Genomic DNA, 18200 nt, shown 5'->3' on the forward strand with positions numbered 1-18200 from the left:
GACTGTCCTTTTGTTTTGGTTTTGCTTTCAAGTAGGACTCTGCACTTTCTAGAGTTTTCCTAATATGTCAGCAGCTTGTTTTTGGATATTTGAAAAAGTCATTCTGAAACATAAAGCAAATTAATAATTCGGGACTGTTTCTTGTGTGGGTAGTCAGGTGTTACTTCACAAACAAGCAGAGCCTACATTGCATCTTGCCAAATAACCATATTTTGGTTATCCTGAGTAGCAATTTCTTTAAAATGAAGTTGAATTTTATATGCAGTATAATAGGCAAATTCTCAGGATACCTATAAATGTAAGGAAAATAACTGCTGGAATTTATTATAAAATCTGATTATTCTTTACTCTTGAAACGCTCATTAAAACTTAAGCTGTTAGTTGAATGGCTCTTTGACACTAAATTAAGCATTTGTTCAGGATAAGGTATGAGGTAATTTGAGATTAAAGTAGCTTTAAAGAAAGTGGAAAGCCACAATTGTCACTGGTTCCATGGAATTTGCTATTAAAAGTTGTGTGTAGTCAGTACCAAGGATGAAGCCAAGACCCCACTCCACTGTAAATACTCATTTTGCTTATCTGTGGCTATCTTTTCAAATAAGGAGGACAGCCAGCCATCCCAAATCAAGAATCAGAATTCTGAGTCCATGTCTTGGTTCAGCTCTCTGTTACTCCTGATTGCCAGCTTACTTAGCATCTTTGTGGATCTCAAGGCAAAAACGGTCTGCAGTGTTCAGGGGTATAATGGGTTCTTGCTACTGGAGTATTCTGCAGTTTGCCCAGCTGCATTATCTGGCAATTTACCTAAGTTGGACTTATGCTTATCAATAGGGTAGACTATTTTTCATTGGGTCACTGGGGTAAAAGATGGATATACATAAATGATCTCACAGTAATCAGTACAAAAGGAGCACATGGTGTTTTCAGATATATTTACCAGTTATCAAGGTTCCGGGATTCCTTACGTAGTTGTGCAGTAATTATTTATAGCAAAGAAATGAGTGTTAATTTTGGTAAGCGTTTAGGCCATGGAGTCCATAGGTGAAAATTAGTAGATCTTAGTGCTGAAGGCACTGGGAACCCTTCAAGAGACTGACAGGTAACTTAGCCTCACGTTAAATATGATTAAGAATCCCTACCTAGCAGGGTTTGTATGTTGATGAGTTACTATTTTAACTTTTACTATTTTAACTCAATTCCTGACAGTTGGGGTGGGGGGTATAGCAAGCCTAAGCAAGCAAGTCCACGAGATTTCTAACAAATAGTTATGAGGCATGTAATGTTCTGCACCTAAAATGAGTTGAGTTCCAAGTGTGTTTGAGGCAAGACGGAATGAGAGGAAAGAATGGGAAGAAATTAAAGATCCAAATGGTAAAACATCTCATGTTCATGGATTGAAACATTGTTAACATAGCATTCCCCAAACTGATCTACAGATTCAACATGTTCCAGCTGACTTCTTGAAATTGATAAGGTGACTCTTGAGTTGCACATGGACCCATATACAAAATACTAAAAATGGGTCAAACACCTAAATGTAGGAATGAAATCTATAAAACTTAGAAAATGGATAAATGTTCATGACCTTGAGTTGGGTAAAAGATTATTAAATGTGACACCAAAAAAAAGCAACAACAACAAAGGTAAATTGGGTTTACCAGAGTTAAACACTGCTTCGACACCATGAAGAAAGTGAAAACACACAGAATGGAGAAAATTGCAAATCTCTGATAAGGGGCTTGAATCTAAAATGTTTAAACAATTTTAAAAACTAAGCCCAGTTTAGAGTTTGAGATTCACAAATGTTCCCCATCTATAAAAGTGGATAAAACAAATTTCTTCTGTATAGCACAGGAAACTTGAACAGCTTGTAATACCCTTTAATGAAAAAATATGAAAACGACTATATGTGTATGTATACATGACTAGGATGTTATGATGTACACTAGAAATTGACTAAAAAGGAAAATTGACAAATTGTAACTGATTCTAAATTCAAAAAACAAAAAACAGCCCAATTCAGAAATAAGCAAAGGATTTAAATAGAGTTCTAGAGCCTGTGGTATGGAGAGGGAGGACGTTCTGTTGCAGTAATCCCAATAGGTTGGAAAGCAGCCCTATGTTAAAAAGAAAAGATCAAGGGAAGCCAGTCTGAGAAGAGGGTTTGGATTGGGCAGTAGAAAAACACTTTGCCCTCAGCAATAATAGACTAAAGAGTAATTTTTGCATGTGAGAATTTGTCAATATTTTTCTTTGTCTTAGGGAGACCGGCTCTCCATTCACCTATTGGTTTGGAATGAGGGATTTATTTTCATTAAATATTAAGACAAAAATCTTTGGATGGTGAATTTAACAAAAAAGTGGTAGCATTTACAAGAACTGCTGTATAAAGTACAGATGAACCGACGGGGCTCACCTGAATAGTTCATCCTATTCTCTTTCTGATTTCAGACTTTATAAATGATGTAAATTTTTGAGGTTTGCACTGAAATAACTAACAGTGGTATTTTCCCATTAGAGAGTCAAACCAATTTTTTTCTTTTCTGGACAAAAACATGAAAGTATTTTTGGAAGTATTTATGCAATGTATAATAAAATATCTTAAAAGAAAAAAGATGAAAGTAACAACATGGTTTTCGTTTATATGGAATCAGGTCATAGATACTATTTTTCTTCTCTTCATTTTACAATTTTTATTGTAGACCTGTATCCTCTTGCCCCTTCTGGTTTAAAAAATTTTTTTGGTAGAACTTTAATCTCATTTTTCACATGAGACTTTTTTTTATAAACAAAGCAAACATTTTGTTTCTCGTAACTTTATGGCAGAATTTGAAACGGTATTTTAGATTTCCCTCCCCTTTTGTTAGCTAGTCGTTACATACTATAATTATACTTCTTAAATGTCTTTCATTCCAGCCCTTTTAGTACCTGCCAGCACTATCCTAATTCAGTGTCTCAGTATGCTCTACTTGGTCTCTCAGCCCTTTACCAGCTTCCTTGCCTTCACCCTTGCATTTCCACTGCTGTCATAGTTTCCATCCTAAACCCCCAATCTCAGCCTTTCTCTACTGTTGCGAATCCCTTTCTCTTGTACAATGAAGTTGAAACTCCTTATCAGGTCATACAAATCTAGCTCCTTATTTAGTTACATCTTTTATCATATCTTTGAAACAATTTTCCATGTGACGCAAACTATGTGTACTTCCCCAAGGGTATCTTGGGTCTTTCTACCTCATTGCCTATATACCCATTGCTTCAGCTTCCTAGAAAGAACTTCATTTGTCAGACTGGCAAATGCCAACTTTCAAGATACTCTCATTTTTCTTTTTCTTTTAAAAATGCAGTTCTTTTTTTTTTTTTTTTCTAATTTCCACCTGCTCAGAGGTATATACACACACAAACACAAACATAAACGATTCCTTTTGTGGGTCCTTATTGGTAACCATTGGATTTGTTTACAGTTCTGTTTCATCCTCTAGACCTCTGAGTGGCAAGGAGCATGTCTTACTGGACTTTGAATCCTCTGTGGGAAGCCTGGCATAGAATACATTTTAAATAACTGTATAATGAAATAATTCCTATTTCACTGAGGAGACTGAGCCTGAGGGAACACGGCTATTTCCAAAGTCTCCAAACAGAAATGACAGAGCTGACGCTCAGACTCAGAATTGTTTTATTCCAGATTTGGTGTCCTATCTACTATATCTAAGATACTAATGGTATCTTACGTTTATTTAGTCCATGAACATTTGTTATGATCTGCTAATGCAAAATAAAATCCAAACATTGTTTTTGAGATTTAGTATTTGATATAGAAGTATCTTTACTGTTGTGGGAGAATAATAAATATGCCTTCAATAGTTCACACTAAAGATTGCAAATAATGGGGGAGGAGGGTATAGCACAGCGGTAGAGTGGGTGCTAAGCATGCACAAAGTCCTGGGTTCAATCCCCCATACCTCCACTAAAAATAATAACTAAATAAACCTAATTGCGTCCCCCACAAAAAATAAAAACAAATTTTTAAAAAAGATTGTAAATAACATGATCTTATATTTTGTTGCCTTCAAGAAACAGGTTTTCTTCATGCTAGACTGCAAAACTCATTTGCTTTTACCCCATCTGGTAGCTAGACCATTTCTGCACATGGTTTCCTGGAAGATTTACACTTCACTTACTAATTTTCATTTCCTTGCACAAGGGTCATAATGACTTTGATATGTCAGCACTTTAAAGATGTCATGTCACTGTTTTCATGCTTGCAGTATTACTGCTACTACTACTACCACTACTACTATTATCTTTTTCAAAAATGGTGGCACTGGGGTTTATTAAGCCATGCCTTAGTATAAGTGCTGGGCTTGCCCATGGTGCTCTAGATGTATCAGGCCCAGATGTCCTACCAATTCTAGAGCCCTGGCCCCAGTAAACTGAGAGCTAGTTGATGTTGTACACAAGCCCATCATCTGTCACTTCCATGTGGCCAACAGTCACTGCCAGACCTAGAAACTTCTTCATCTGGAACTTGATTGTGGGCTTCACTTCATGGACTCTGGCCACCATCTTCTCATTGTGGATCAGCAAGCAAGGGCCCAGGATTCGTGGGTTCTGCTTGATGAGACTGAAGCCACAGAGGCATAATTCTTGGCCAACTTCTTGACCAGATTCTTATTCTTGTTGAGTTTCTTCAGCTCTTTGATGTCCATATGGGGTATATCCACAGCTGTGGCCTCATCACAGTGCTACTGGTCCCCCAGGACACATGTGGAAAACTTGGGGCAGGGAGTGGATTTAGCCTGATGGTGCCCAAGAAGTATTTGTCCTTGTGAGGGTCATAGTTCAAGGCGATCTGCAGCCTCGAGCTGATCAACTCAAGCCAATCTGCAGTTTCCAAAAACTTCGGGTGCTGAGCTGGTTCTGGTGCAGGACTTCCCACACTACCTCACAGAGGGTATTGCAGGAGATGCTGCTAATGGTGCCCTGCGCTGCAATAACAAGAAAAGAGTTGGCTGCATTATTTCTGATGGGAAATTAGTTGTCTCCTTTTCCTTTGTTCTCCCATTATAATGTGTCTTTTCTCTCTAGAAGCTTCTAAGCTTTTCTCTTTATCTCTTGGAACTTTTACTCTTTTTCAGTATCTTGATTACGATATGCCTTGGGATTGTTTGCTTTATTTTGCTTCATATTTGTTGAAATTCTTAGATTTATAGATTTATAGTTTCATTACATTTTTTAATACTGTCCACTACTTAATGAGATTTTTTTTCTGCCTTCCTGTTCTTGGACTCTGTTACATGTAAATGAGATTGCTTGACATTATCCAACAGCTCAAGCTCACTAAGTCTCTTGCATTAGTTTTGTTTTCCTTGGGGCTTCAGTGAACTTAAAGATGAAGCAGTATATCTTGCTATGTTCTTAAGTTCGCTTATTTTTACCCCTACAGTGTCTGATTTCCTGTACCCCTAAAAAGTGAATTTTTCATTTCAGATGTTGTATTTTCTTCTTCTAGAAAAGATACAATCTTGTATCTTCTAGAAGGAAATGCTGTATTTTTCTAGAACTCTAGAAGTTCCATTAGTTCTATCTTAATATTTTCTCCTCATTATGTTCACATTTTCCTTTATGTACATGTACATGGGTACAGTGTTATTTTTAACATTATTGTCTGCTAGTTCCATCATCTCTATCATTCTGGGTTTTGTTTTTTTACTATCAACTGATTTTTCTTCTGGTTTAGGTCATAATTTCCTACTTCTCTACATGTCTAGTTAATTTTTTTAACATTTTTTAATTGAGTTATAGTCATTTTACAATGTTGTGTCGAATTCTAGCATAGAGCACAATTTTTCAGTTATACATGGACATACATATATTCACTGTCACATTTTTTTTTGCTGTGAGCTACCGCAAGATCTTGTATATATTTCCCTGTGCTATACAGTATAATCTTGTTTATCTATTCTGCATATGCCCGTCAGGATCTACAAATTTTGAAATCCCAGTCTGTCCCTTCCCACCCCCTGTGTCTAGTAATTTTTGATTGGATATTGGGCAGTATTATATCATGTTGTTGAGTATCTTCCTTTTAAGAGTAATTTAGTTTTGTTTTAGCAAGCACTGAGATTTGTTAGAGCAAGTCTAGAGTAGCCTTTTTCTCCAGAGCTAATTCTAGTGTCTCTCCTAGATGCCTAGGTGTTTAACAGGTTCCTCTGTTCTGGATAGTCAGGACATGAATATCTCCCAGGACTGTGTAAGCTCCAGCAACTGTTTATCTTATAGTTCCCGTGTTGTTCTTTATTTCAATAATTGTTCTTTGTCTGATCTTGTAGCATCTCATTCTATACGTGCACAGCTTAGTGTTCTGCTCAGGATTCAAACGGACCTTTATGCAAATCTCTTTCTCTGCATAGCTTCCTCCTTTCTAGTACTCTGTTCTACAAATTCCAGCTGCTTTAGCCTCTTCAAACCAATCTCTGTCTCTTCAATGCAGCAAGACAGTTATGCTCTGGTTGGGTTCTCCTTCCTATCATGTGGATTGGGTAATGCCTCCAGGCAGCTACCTATGACAACTGTAGGGATCACTTCATTTACTACCCTTTTTTTCAGGGGTCATGGTCCTGCATAGCCTGTTTTCCAACGTGTTATGGACTAAATTGTATCCCCCTCAAATTCATATATTAAAGTCTTAATTCCTAATACATATCAGAATGTGACTGTATTTGGACATAGGGCCTTTAAAGAGGTAATTAAGTTTAAATGAGGTCATATGAATGAGGCTCTAAACCAACATGACTGGTATCCTTAGAAGAAGGGGAAGCAGTACAAAAGCCATGTGCAAAGTCCAAGTGAAGACACAGCAAAAAGTTCCCACCTGTAAGCTAATGAGAGAGGCCTCAGAAGAAATCAAACCTACTGACACCTTGATCTTGGATGTCTGGCCTCCACGACTAGGAGAAAAATTTCTATTGTTTTAGCCATTCTGTGGTATTTTGTTATGTCAGCCTTAGCAATCGAACATGCAGTGTAAGAACAGTTGTTTCATATACTTTGCAGTTTTTTAGTTGTTTATAGCAGAAGGGCAAATCTGGTACCAATTCTCTATCTGAGCTGGAATCCAATAGATTTGTTTTATCAGATGTCAGAACAAGTTGGAAAAAGTTACAAGTATTCACACATCTCCATTTTACACTGGAAAATGATGTATTTTTTTAAAGCTTTATTGAAGCGTAATTGATATACAATAAGCTGCACATATTTTAAGTATAAATCTTATAAATTTGTCATATGTATGTACCATGATACTTTACCATAATCAAGATAATGAACATGGCCATCACCATGGTACCTTGTGCCCCTTAGCAATCCCTGACTCCTGCCCCTCCATAACTGTCCTTTCCCTCTACCAATCTACAGGCAACCACTAATCTGCTTTTGCATCATGATAGATTAGTTTGCGTTTTCTAGAATTCTATATAAATGACTATACGGCATGAACTTCTTTTGTTTGTTTTGGTCTGGCCTCTTTCACACAGCATAATCTGAGATTCGTTCATGTTGTTGTGTGTATTAATAGTTTATTCCTTTTTGTTGTTCGAGTATTTTTTTTGTATGGATATACCACAATTCTTAAAATTCATTCACATATTGATGGGCATTTGACTCGCTTCCAATTTTTGGCTATTATAAATAAATCTGCTGTAAATATTCACGTTGAAGTCTGCGTGAACCTATGTATCAGTTTTCTTGGCTAAATTCCTAAGAGTGGAGTGGCTGGGTTATATGGCACTTGCCACTTTTCTCTCCTACTTTGTTTCTTTCTGAAGCATATATCACCTAATAAGTATATACTTTACTTAGTGAATGGTCAGGCCACTCAAGATGGCCATTCCCTTGCTCTCTGTACATCCCCTGCTTGACCAGTCTCTGCATTTCACCTACACCCTACTCACATGATGATCCAATCCTCTCAATCATAGGGCTTAATCAGTAACTACCTGCTTGCCCCCTGCCCCAGCCGCTGGTTTTCTTGGTAACTGATGAGCCAACCTGACATCAATTCACCCTATAAATGGTAGCCTCCTTCTCCCGGAGTAGCAAAGACTGTTGCTGCATCCTACCTGCTCTCTGCTGCTGTACATGGTGGGGTGTCACTCCAGGACTTTTGCTTCAGACCTGTAAGATTCCCGGTCCAATAAACTGTTGTCTGTCGCCGCTGCCAGGCTCTTTCTTCGGTCTCACAGCTGGGAAACTAGAAGACTTGCAGGACTGCTAGGTAGAGCCCAACACTTACGAATTCTGTTTATTGTCAATCTTCCATCACCAGAAAGGAAGCTTCATAAAGGCAGGAAATGTTTTGGTTTACTGCTGTTTCCCCTGCCTAGAATAGTGTCTTGTCATGGCATGTGCTCAATAATCAAACAGAAACATTTATGTGTTGTCTAATATGGGTCAGGCATATTTTAAGTACTTGACATATGGAAGCGTTTGTTTAATTATTGAGATGACATATTCTTTTATGAGACTCAGAATATTGGATTTGTAGGTTTTGGCTTTTGAAGTTTTTGTGAACAGGGTTACTAATTATTAGTGATTAAGCAGAAGTGGCAAGTTAAGATTTATTTGCCAGACTAACTCCAGGTTGTGTAGTGGTTAGCCATGCCATTTGTGTTGTGAACATTCTGAAGACGAGTTCGGGCTGAGTACCATGATTTAAGATGATATGTACCAGGTTTACTGAGAATGGAGAACAGGGGCATAGGTGCCCCGCTCCTAGCATTTCTGGTTTTGAGTGCACAGTTTACTGAAAGGATGGAGGAACATAACATCACTTTGGCTTAAATGTCCAGTTTGTATAGATATTCAGTGCAATATATTGTATTTTTTTAATTCTTAAGGAATTTGGTCCAAAAGTCAAACACTGAACATAATATACAAGATAATATGAAATTGAACACTGAAAAGCTCTACAAAAGAAAGGACCTATATTTAAAAGTCATATTCTGTCTAAATCTGTTTTTCCTCCTTCTAGTATGAATAACCGAGTTTCTGCTTCTGATTGTACAATTGTCTTTCACCGGGGGAAAACTGCTTACCGAAGGATTGCTCTTCTCAGCTATTCTATATGCCACACTGCGCATTACTGAGCACATTTAATCTGTCAGTTCACCAACTTCTACCAAGAAAACTTGCCCAAGTAAAACAGAATTCTGAAGTCTGTGCCCTGTCTCTTCATTTCTGTGCACGTAGTTCTTAGAGCATTGGGTTTAATTCTCTACATTTCCATGTTTCTGAGGAAATGTCACTTTGGAACAAATGTATTACTTTTGCTTTCTGACTTCTAATTAGATTTCCTCATAGAGACTTTGTTAATTGAGGGGTTTATAGATTCTAAAGTACAAGGCACTTCATTTTTCTTCAAGACTAAATAACACGACTGGCTGTTTGAAGGAGAACCGGAAGCTAATTATCCTTCTTTTTTTCAGTTGAAATTTCCTATAAAAGGAATAGTGTAGGCTGAGTCTATTATGTCCCATTCCTGTAGACAACCACTATTTAAACATCATTCATTATTTAATAAAGGCAGGAAAAATTTCAAGACCTAGAGAAAAATGATGTTACCTTTGTAGTACTACATGGGAAGTTATTTCTCTTGAAGAAGATAACTATGTATCACAGACACGTGTATCGAGCCTTCCAACATTCCTGGACATTATTACTTTGGAGACTTGTTGCTCTCTCCTTTGAGTAAGATGCTTTATGGAGAGAGGGGGCAGTGTCTTCATTAGAGTGATGTATTAAATTTGTGAAGAGTATCCGGAAATTCCTCCTCTACCCTGAGATGTTTGAAGATCTGGTGAAGTTTGGTTATTTAGTATCTTATGGTAGATACTAGAAATCCTGGGAATTCAGAACATAGTCAGAAGTCAGTAAACAGGAAGAGTTTTAACATGTTCATGATTTAGAACAAGAGAGTAACCGAGTTTCTTACTTCACTTCTAGATAAACATACTGGAACAATTTCTTTACTTGCATGGCTGTATTGTATAAGTTCTCTTATATTTCAATGTTGGCATTAAAATGGAGTATTTTAGTACAACCAGTTAAAGTGAACTTCCTATTTTTTAGAAAACTAAATATGGCTTTGTTCTTAAATATGCTGGAAACACATTACCTATAATCACATTTTCTTTTATTTCAGTCTCAAGAAACTGAACTGATAGGATACGTTTTTGGAAAAGCTTTTGAGATGTGCTCCCTTACAGTACTTAAGAATTACGATTAGTTTTAAACAAACTCAGCCTGTTTTATTTATCCAGATACCCATTTTCCTCTCAGACTAACCACCTTGATCAGGTTTTTTTTTTCTTCTCTGTTTTAGAAGTTTAATTTTTGTATGCTTTGATTTGCAGTTGCCTTCAGAGCCCATGGTTCATTCTTTAAGAATATCCTTAGTGATGAACAATCTTTGCCTTTTGAGGGTGGTTGAAGTTATATGGAATCTTCTGTGGTGAATAAAGTACATAACTGGGCTGATTATTACTATGTGACAAATACTGTGCTAAGTACTTGACATGCATTATCTAAATTTATCTTTGTGATTCCTCTGTGATGATAGATACTAATATTAATCTCCTTTTTATAGACCAGGAAACTAAAGTTTAGTACAGCTAAATTTGCTCAGGCTTAGACAGGTAGAAAGTGGTGGAGCTGGGGGGTTGAATGATTCTGGGCCTGTGCTCTTAACCATGGTGTGCTCTCACTCCAGTTCCCTAAGAGCTGATTTCAGTTGTGGTATCTGGGTGGAAATTCTCGTGCACCTGCTATCATCCCACATCAAGCAAGGGATATGAGAGTATCTTTTTTCCTGCCTTGAGGGTACCACTTGCCATTTGGAGGCACAGCCCAGAAGTGAGGGGAATTAATGTCTCTGGAGGGGGGCAAGCGGTGGCATTTGGTGGCCAAGCACATTTTCTTCCCGGGGACGGTCCCAGGGCACTGTCTACATGGTTCCTTGGAGTCCCCATAGGATTAAGCCCTACTTGCTCGTTGTGTGGTGACCAGTTCATTAAATCCTTTTGTTATTTCACATTCCTCATACCTTCACTTCTGATTCCTGAGATTTCCTCCCAAATAAACTACTTACATTCAATTCCTTGGCTCAGGCACTACTCTGGGGGAATAAACCTATGAAACCCACCAATTCTGTCTTTAAGAAATCTGATTTGAGGGGGAGGATATAGCTCAGTGGTAGAGTGTATGCTTGGCATGCATGAAGTCTTGGGTTCAATCCCCAGTACCTCTAAAAAAAAAAAAAGAAATATGATTTGGATATGAAACATTTTCTTGTATTACTTGTCAGTTGTCCCTAAAATATAGACCTGAGTGTCTATAGGGTTCCTAGTGCCAGAGAGTCACTAGTTCAGCCAACAGCTTAACTGAGATATCACTGATGCACAATAAAATGTACATATTTAAAGTGTGTAATTTGATCAGCTTTGACATGTGACCATCCATCAAACCAGAGCTGTGTCAAAATAATGAACTTTTTCATTATCCCCAAGAGTTCCACTTGCTTCTTTGTAATCCATCCCTTTCTCCCCACCCCGGAAAATACTGAGATGCTTTCTCTATATTTGTTTGCACATCTAGAATTTCATAGAAATGAAATAATACAAAATTTACTTCTTTGCTCTAGCTTCTTTTATTTAACATAATTATTTTGATATTTATTCATGAAGTTGTATCAGTAGTTTGTTCCTTTTTATTGCTGAGAGGTATTCCATTGCATGGATATAACATAATTTGTTTATCCATGTACCTGATGATGGGTGTGATGGTTAATTTTATTTGTCAGCCTGACTGGGCCATGGATGCCCAGATAGCTAATAAAACAACATTTTTTTGGTGTCTGTGAGAGTGTTTCCAGAAGAGATTAGCATTTGAATTGGTAGACTGAGTAAAAAAATTGCCCTCACCAGTGCAGGTAGGTATTACCCAGTCTCTTGAGGGACTGAATAGAACTCTCTATTCAGAGGATGCAGAGAAAGGGTGAATTTGCTGCTTGTGTTGGGACATTCATCTTCTCTTTCCCTTGGAGTCTTTCCTCATTCCTCAAACTCGAATTGAGACTTTCACCATCATCTCCCCTTGTTCTCGGGAATTTGGGGCTTGGACTGAATCACACCACCAGGTTTCTGGTTCTCCAGCTTGCAGATGGCTGGCAGTGGGAATTCTTAGTCTCCATAATTGTGAGAGTCAATTCCCATAATAAACCTCATCTTATATATTCATATATATATCCTACTGGTTATGTTTCTCTGGAGAACCCTAGTACAATGGGCATTTGGATTGTTTCCAGTTTGGGGCTATTATAATGAAGCTACTATGAATATCTGTGTACAAGTCTTTTGTGTGGATATTGGCTTTCATTTCCTTAAATAAATATCTAGGAGCAGAATGGCTGGGTCATATGGTAGGTGTATGTTAAACTTTTAAAGAAGCTGCCAAACTATTTTTCAAAGTGCTTATACAATCTTATATTCCCACCAGCAGTATATGAGAGTTCCGGTTGCTCCATATCCTTGCCAACACTTTTTAATTTTGCCAACTTTTAAATTGTAACCATTCTAGTTAGCTGTGTATTGCTGTCACATTGAGTTTTTAATCTGCATTTTCCTAATAACTAATGGTTTTGACTATCTTTTCATGTACTTATTGGCCATCCATATATCTTCTTTGGTGAAGTCCATTTATATCTTTTGCAAACTTTAAAAAATTACATTGTTTGCTTATTATTGGTTGGTAAGAATTCTTTTTTTTTTTAATTTTTTGAACTTTTTTCTGAAGTACAGTCAGTTACAATGTGTCAGTTTCTGGTGTACAGCACAATGTCCCAGTCATGCATATACATACATATATTCGTTTTCATATTCTTTTTTATTAAAGGTTATTACAAGATAGTGAACATAGTTCCCTGTGCTATACAGTCATTTTTTAAAATCTATTTTTATATATAGTGACTAACATTTGTAAATCTCAAACTCCCAAATTTTTCCCTTCTCACCCCCTACGAATTCTTTATATGCTGTAGATGCAAGTCTTTTGTTGGTTATGTGTGACAAATATTCTCCAGTCTGTGGCTTGATTTTTTCATTTTCATAACAGTCTTTTGAAAAGCAGAAATTTTAAACTTTGACTATGCACAATTTATTGTTTTTTTTAATTATTCGAACTTTTTGTGTCCTATTTAAGAAATTTTTGCCAAATGCATTCATTCAGATTGGTCACTGAGAGTTTCTTGTTCTTATCTTCTTATTAAAGTTTTTAGATTATAATATTTTAAAATCAGATTCTAAAAAAAAAATTGCAAGTTTTTCTTCTATACTTACTATGAAAGAATCCTTGGTAATAATATTTACTTTTTCCTTTGTATATATGACTTTCAATCTAATTTATATAATTTTTTATAATTTTCAAAAATGTCAGTATTTTCCATTTTTGTTATACAATGCATAGTCATCAAACTTTTATTTCTTTGATCTAGTAATTATTTAAAAAATAACCAGAAGAAATTCACAAAACTTTTAAACTGTCTTCCTTTTCATGATCCAGTTTGTTCATCTTTTCGCACACATTTTCCTATTCCATTTACTTGCAGGCTTTTAAATCTACTTATGGCACAGTTTTATATAACTGTGACACTATTAATCTTTTTGGGGGGAGGTAATTAGGTTTATTATTTTTTTAAATTTTATTTATTTTTTAATGGAGTTACCAGGGATTGAACCCTGGACTTCGTGCTTCTGAGCACACGCTCTGCCACTGAGCTATATACCTCCCTGCCACACTGTATTAAACTTATATGTTTGACTTGATTCTGTTTTTTTCTTCCTTCCTTCCTTCCTTCCTCTTTCCTTTTTATTTCACTGTCAGGCTATTCCAGCTTTCTGATTCCTATCATGTTTTTTTCTCTTTCGCTTTATGTCTTTTTGACTGTGACCTCTTCACATAACCAGCCTTTACATTCTCTCATTACTCATTTTGTTTCCCTGTCCTTTGAACCTAAATTTCCTCTGCACCCTGTACAGTGCCTTCAGTCTCATACATCCACAGTCTGCTTGTAATTTTTCCTCTTCTACCTTTTTTGTCTTCTTCCCTGGACAAATCTGTTCATCCTTTTAAAAGGTAGCCAGTGTGGTCATCTCCTACTCCTCCTCTCTTGTGGATTTTCATTCTCATTCCTTCATTTTCCCGCTGCACCCCCCGCACCCCCCAACCCCGTCTCCTGTCTTCTCTCCCTCCCCCTCCTCCTCCTTCATTGCTGGTCTTCCTCCCTCTGTCTTTTTTTTTTTTTTTAAAGGAAAATTAAGACATTCTTTTGATCAAAAGAAACCATTATAAGAGTAAAAAGGCAAACCACCTAGGGGGAGAAGATATTTGTAATACATTTATTCCACAAGAACTTTATATCTTTAAGATGTGGTTGACCAATTGTTTCAGCACCATTTGTGGAAAAGACTGTCCTTTCTATATTGAATTGCTTTCACACTTTTGTCAAAAATCAGTTGATCATACTTGTGTGGATATATCCTGGGGTTATTCTGGATTATTCTGTTGCATTGATTTACTTCCTCCCTCTGTCTTGTTTGGCACAGCCATTACTTGAGCCTGGTTTCTTCAGAACACGTTCTAAGTGCATATCGAACCATAAAATGTCATCTAGTCCAAGCCTTTTCTTTTGGTTATGAGGAAACTGAGACCCACAAAATGTATCAGATGCCAACCATCAAGTTGTTACATTCAGTGTTTTCATAGAATGTTTCTTCAGCTCATGTTCAGAGAAACTGAATAGACCTGAGAGGTCACAATTGATTTGAAGGTTTTTCTCCAACACAGTGATTCCCAAGCTTGACTGTGCATCAGAATCACCTGCGGAGTTTTTAAAACTACAGGGTTGTTAGCTTTGCCCTAGACTTACTGAGTCAGAATCTCCAGGGATAGGACGTGGGAATCTATCTGAATAGCATTATGTCTTGCCAGGTTTGGGAACGAATGCTCTAAGACAATAAAAGAAAGAAGAGAGAAAAGTTTTTACTTGCTTTAAGGCAAGTAAAATTCTCTTTGCTGAAGAATTAAACTAACTTGATAAGTTAGTGGAAAGACAGTAGCAACATGTAGGTTGTGATTAAAAAAAAACTAACATTTGTTGAGCCCTTATAGTGTGCTCAGCAAATGCTTTTCATGCATCAATCTGTTTAATCCTCATAACAACATTATGAGGTACTTCTTACATTATATTCATTTTATGAAAAGGAAAACAGAAATCTGGAAAGCTGAAGTAAATCACCCGAGTTTACGTAGTAGTCAAGTGGACAAGCAGAGAAAGAACCCAGGCAAGAGGGCCCAGAACTGGTCAGTGTTAACTGTCGGGGACTTTTCTAGATATTTTTGTACCCTACATCTGGACTCCTTTAGAATGTAATTCATCCCTCGAATATGTATTAGTTAGGCAGCAATTTGTATTCCATCTCATTTATAGTGGTGTTTAAATTCTAAAGCTTATAATGGACTATATATTCTTTACATAGGTAGAGTATATTTAAAATCTGGTCTAAAAGTATTTTTTTAAGATAACTCAAATAGTGTCTTTTGTGAATATGAGTTCTGTCATACAATCATGCTTTTCTTGATTTGAAAATATACTCCAAATCCAAGTAATCAGTTCATTCCAAAACAGGTTTTATTAGGTTATATATTAAATGCTTACATTTAATTTTCTTACAGGAAAGCCCCTAAGTCTTGCCTTCTGAGCTCTTTAATAAGAGCTTAAAGGGAGATTTAGCAAGCTTGTTAGTTGGTTTGTAAGCCGTACAGAAGCCGTAAAGAAGGAACAGGGCTGCTTTGATTTGGTGGGCTGCAGTGAAGAGTGCCTGCCTTGTGTTTGCTCATGCCAAAAGGCAGCTCCTTCTGCAGAGAATTTTTTCTGTCCTACCTAGCTAACTTCTGTTGGCTCTTAGAAGTTTGCCTCAAGTGTCATTATGTTTGGGTACCTTCTCCAAATCCTTATTTATCAACCCCTTCCCCTTGTCCACTACCTTGAATCAATCAATTGCTCCTCACAGTTCCCATAATGCTTTAAACATGGTTCTTATAAAGGCACATCAAATTGGTTTTATGAATCCCCCTGTGTGTGTGTGTATGTGTGTGTGTGTGTGACTGTGTTAAAAATGTGAACTTTTTGAGGTGACCAGATCATGGCCTAGTGAAGTGGCAGGTACTTGTAAGCCTCCCTGCCTCCCCCCAAAATTTGAAATGGAGTGCAGAGCCAGTTGGAGAGGACATAAAACTGCAAAGTAGATCAATTCGCTCAGATAGTATAGTGGTCTGGAGCTGTTTGTGCAGGAGCAGAATGTCACCCACATGTTACTTGGCTGGGAAGAAAGGACTCTGCAGATGATGACCCGATTATGTTTAGTACCGTTTAAATTGGGGCATCTCTAGTACCTGTTTAAAGAATCTTCTAGGTATCAAAATTTAAAAAGTCTTCCACTTATGTCCACGATGGAGCAACAAGAACCAGCTTAATCCTCCTGCTAAAACAAAAACAAGTAACCAAAACCCAGGCCAAATATGTGACGTAATGGTTTTCAAGGCACAGAGGACAATGATTGCTGAGACGTGAGAAACAAACAAAAAGAGGCCTGGGACTGTCCCAGCCTACTGCCCCGAGAGAGTTTCCAGGCTGTGGTGCAGGAAAGGGAAAGCAGGCAGAGGTCAGCTGAGCACCAAGGATGGCTAGAGGTCACAGGAACGAGGAGAGCCTTGCGCTGAGAACCCCAGATATCAGATAAAAGAAACTGAGGTTGATTGGCCTTTACTTTGCAGTTTTATGTTGAACTGGCTAGGAGTTAGGCTGTGTTTACTGTAGCTGTTGTGTCAAAGGGTAAATCTCCCTCTGGTGTCCTTATTTTGTCTCTCTTGTTGTCTTGGGTGTCCCTTGAGACTTTTCAGATAAGGTTGGGCTGCATTCCTTCTGGCTGTAACCCTGCGTTATTTTACAGGAACGCAGTGGAGGTGGTGGTAAGGTTTAAGGAGAGGAAGTCGTCTACGGTCCTGTGATCAGGTCTCCATCTTTCACTGAGCCTGAGTTGGGTATGTTCCTTCTCCCAAGTCTGTTAGGCTTTCATAAAACCCTAGTCACTCCAGCTCTGGCAAAATGGTTTCCCTTGAGCACAGGCCTTGTTAGGGAAAAGAGAGAGAGAAGGAAGTATTTCCAAATGGTTACTTATCCCCTGCTCCTGCCAGAAGCACAGGAGGGGATTTGTCTCCAGTTCTCACTGTGAGAACCTAGTGGGGATACTGGAAGTAAAACTCAGAAATGTAGACCCTCCCCTGGAGTTTGTAACTCTCAACACTTATCCATATGGAGTCTGGCAAATTGTTAATTACCGTTTAAAGTGTCCCTGCTGGCGCTGGCTTCAGCTGCAGGCTTCTCCTCCTGGGCTTCTGCTCCCATCAAGTGGTGATTTTCTCTATCTGCCTGCCTCTCCAGTTTGCAGGGCAACAGTTTACCCTGCGACTTCAGCTTTCTGATGGATCTAAGAATTGTTGAGTTTCAGTTTGTTCAGCTTTTTCTTATTGTGAAACAGGAGTGATGACTTCTGAGCTCTATTTACATGTCAGATTGGAAACCCTAGATATTTGCAAAGGAGCTCCCTCAAACATTCAGCAGAGTACTGATCAATGCATGCATGTGAAGAGACTTCCTGAGGCCAAGATAAAACCATTAGAATGGATTAGAGGACGGTACTTGGCACTCATACGGGGCTGGGAGTGGCACCTGGTCCTACCAGCCAGACTAGAAAATCTCAGAATTCATCAGACATTGGGAGAATACTTGGAAAGATCTGCCTCAGTCTAATTAGCCCTAGATTGAACAATGCTTCAGAGCTAACAAACAAATTATGAAAGCAAGAACAAAAAGGATCAAACCATTTCCAAGTAATTTAACTGAATCACAGAACAAAGTTCAATAAGGTTTATGAAAATACAAAAATAACCAGAACTCAGCAACGTAAAATTCACAATTTCTACCATTCAATTGATTATTACTAGGCATGCAAAACAGGAGGAAAATATAACCCATATTGTGAAAAAATAAATCCCCAATGGACACACACACACACATAAACACAGCCACA

At 37.7% G+C, this 18200-nt stretch overlaps 1 pseudogene; it reads right to left on the minus strand.

Moving 5' to 3' along the window:
• Positions 1-4306: 4306 nt before the first annotated feature.
• LOC105086982 (large ribosomal subunit protein uL1-like) lies at positions 4307-17515 on the minus strand (annotated as a pseudogene).
• Positions 17516-18200: the final 685 nt, after the last annotated feature.

Source organism: Camelus dromedarius, chromosome 14 (genome assembly GCF_036321535.1).
Source record: "Camelus dromedarius isolate mCamDro1 chromosome 14, mCamDro1.pat, whole genome shotgun sequence".
NCBI classification, from domain to species: Eukaryota; Metazoa; Chordata; class Mammalia; order Artiodactyla; family Camelidae; genus Camelus; species Camelus dromedarius.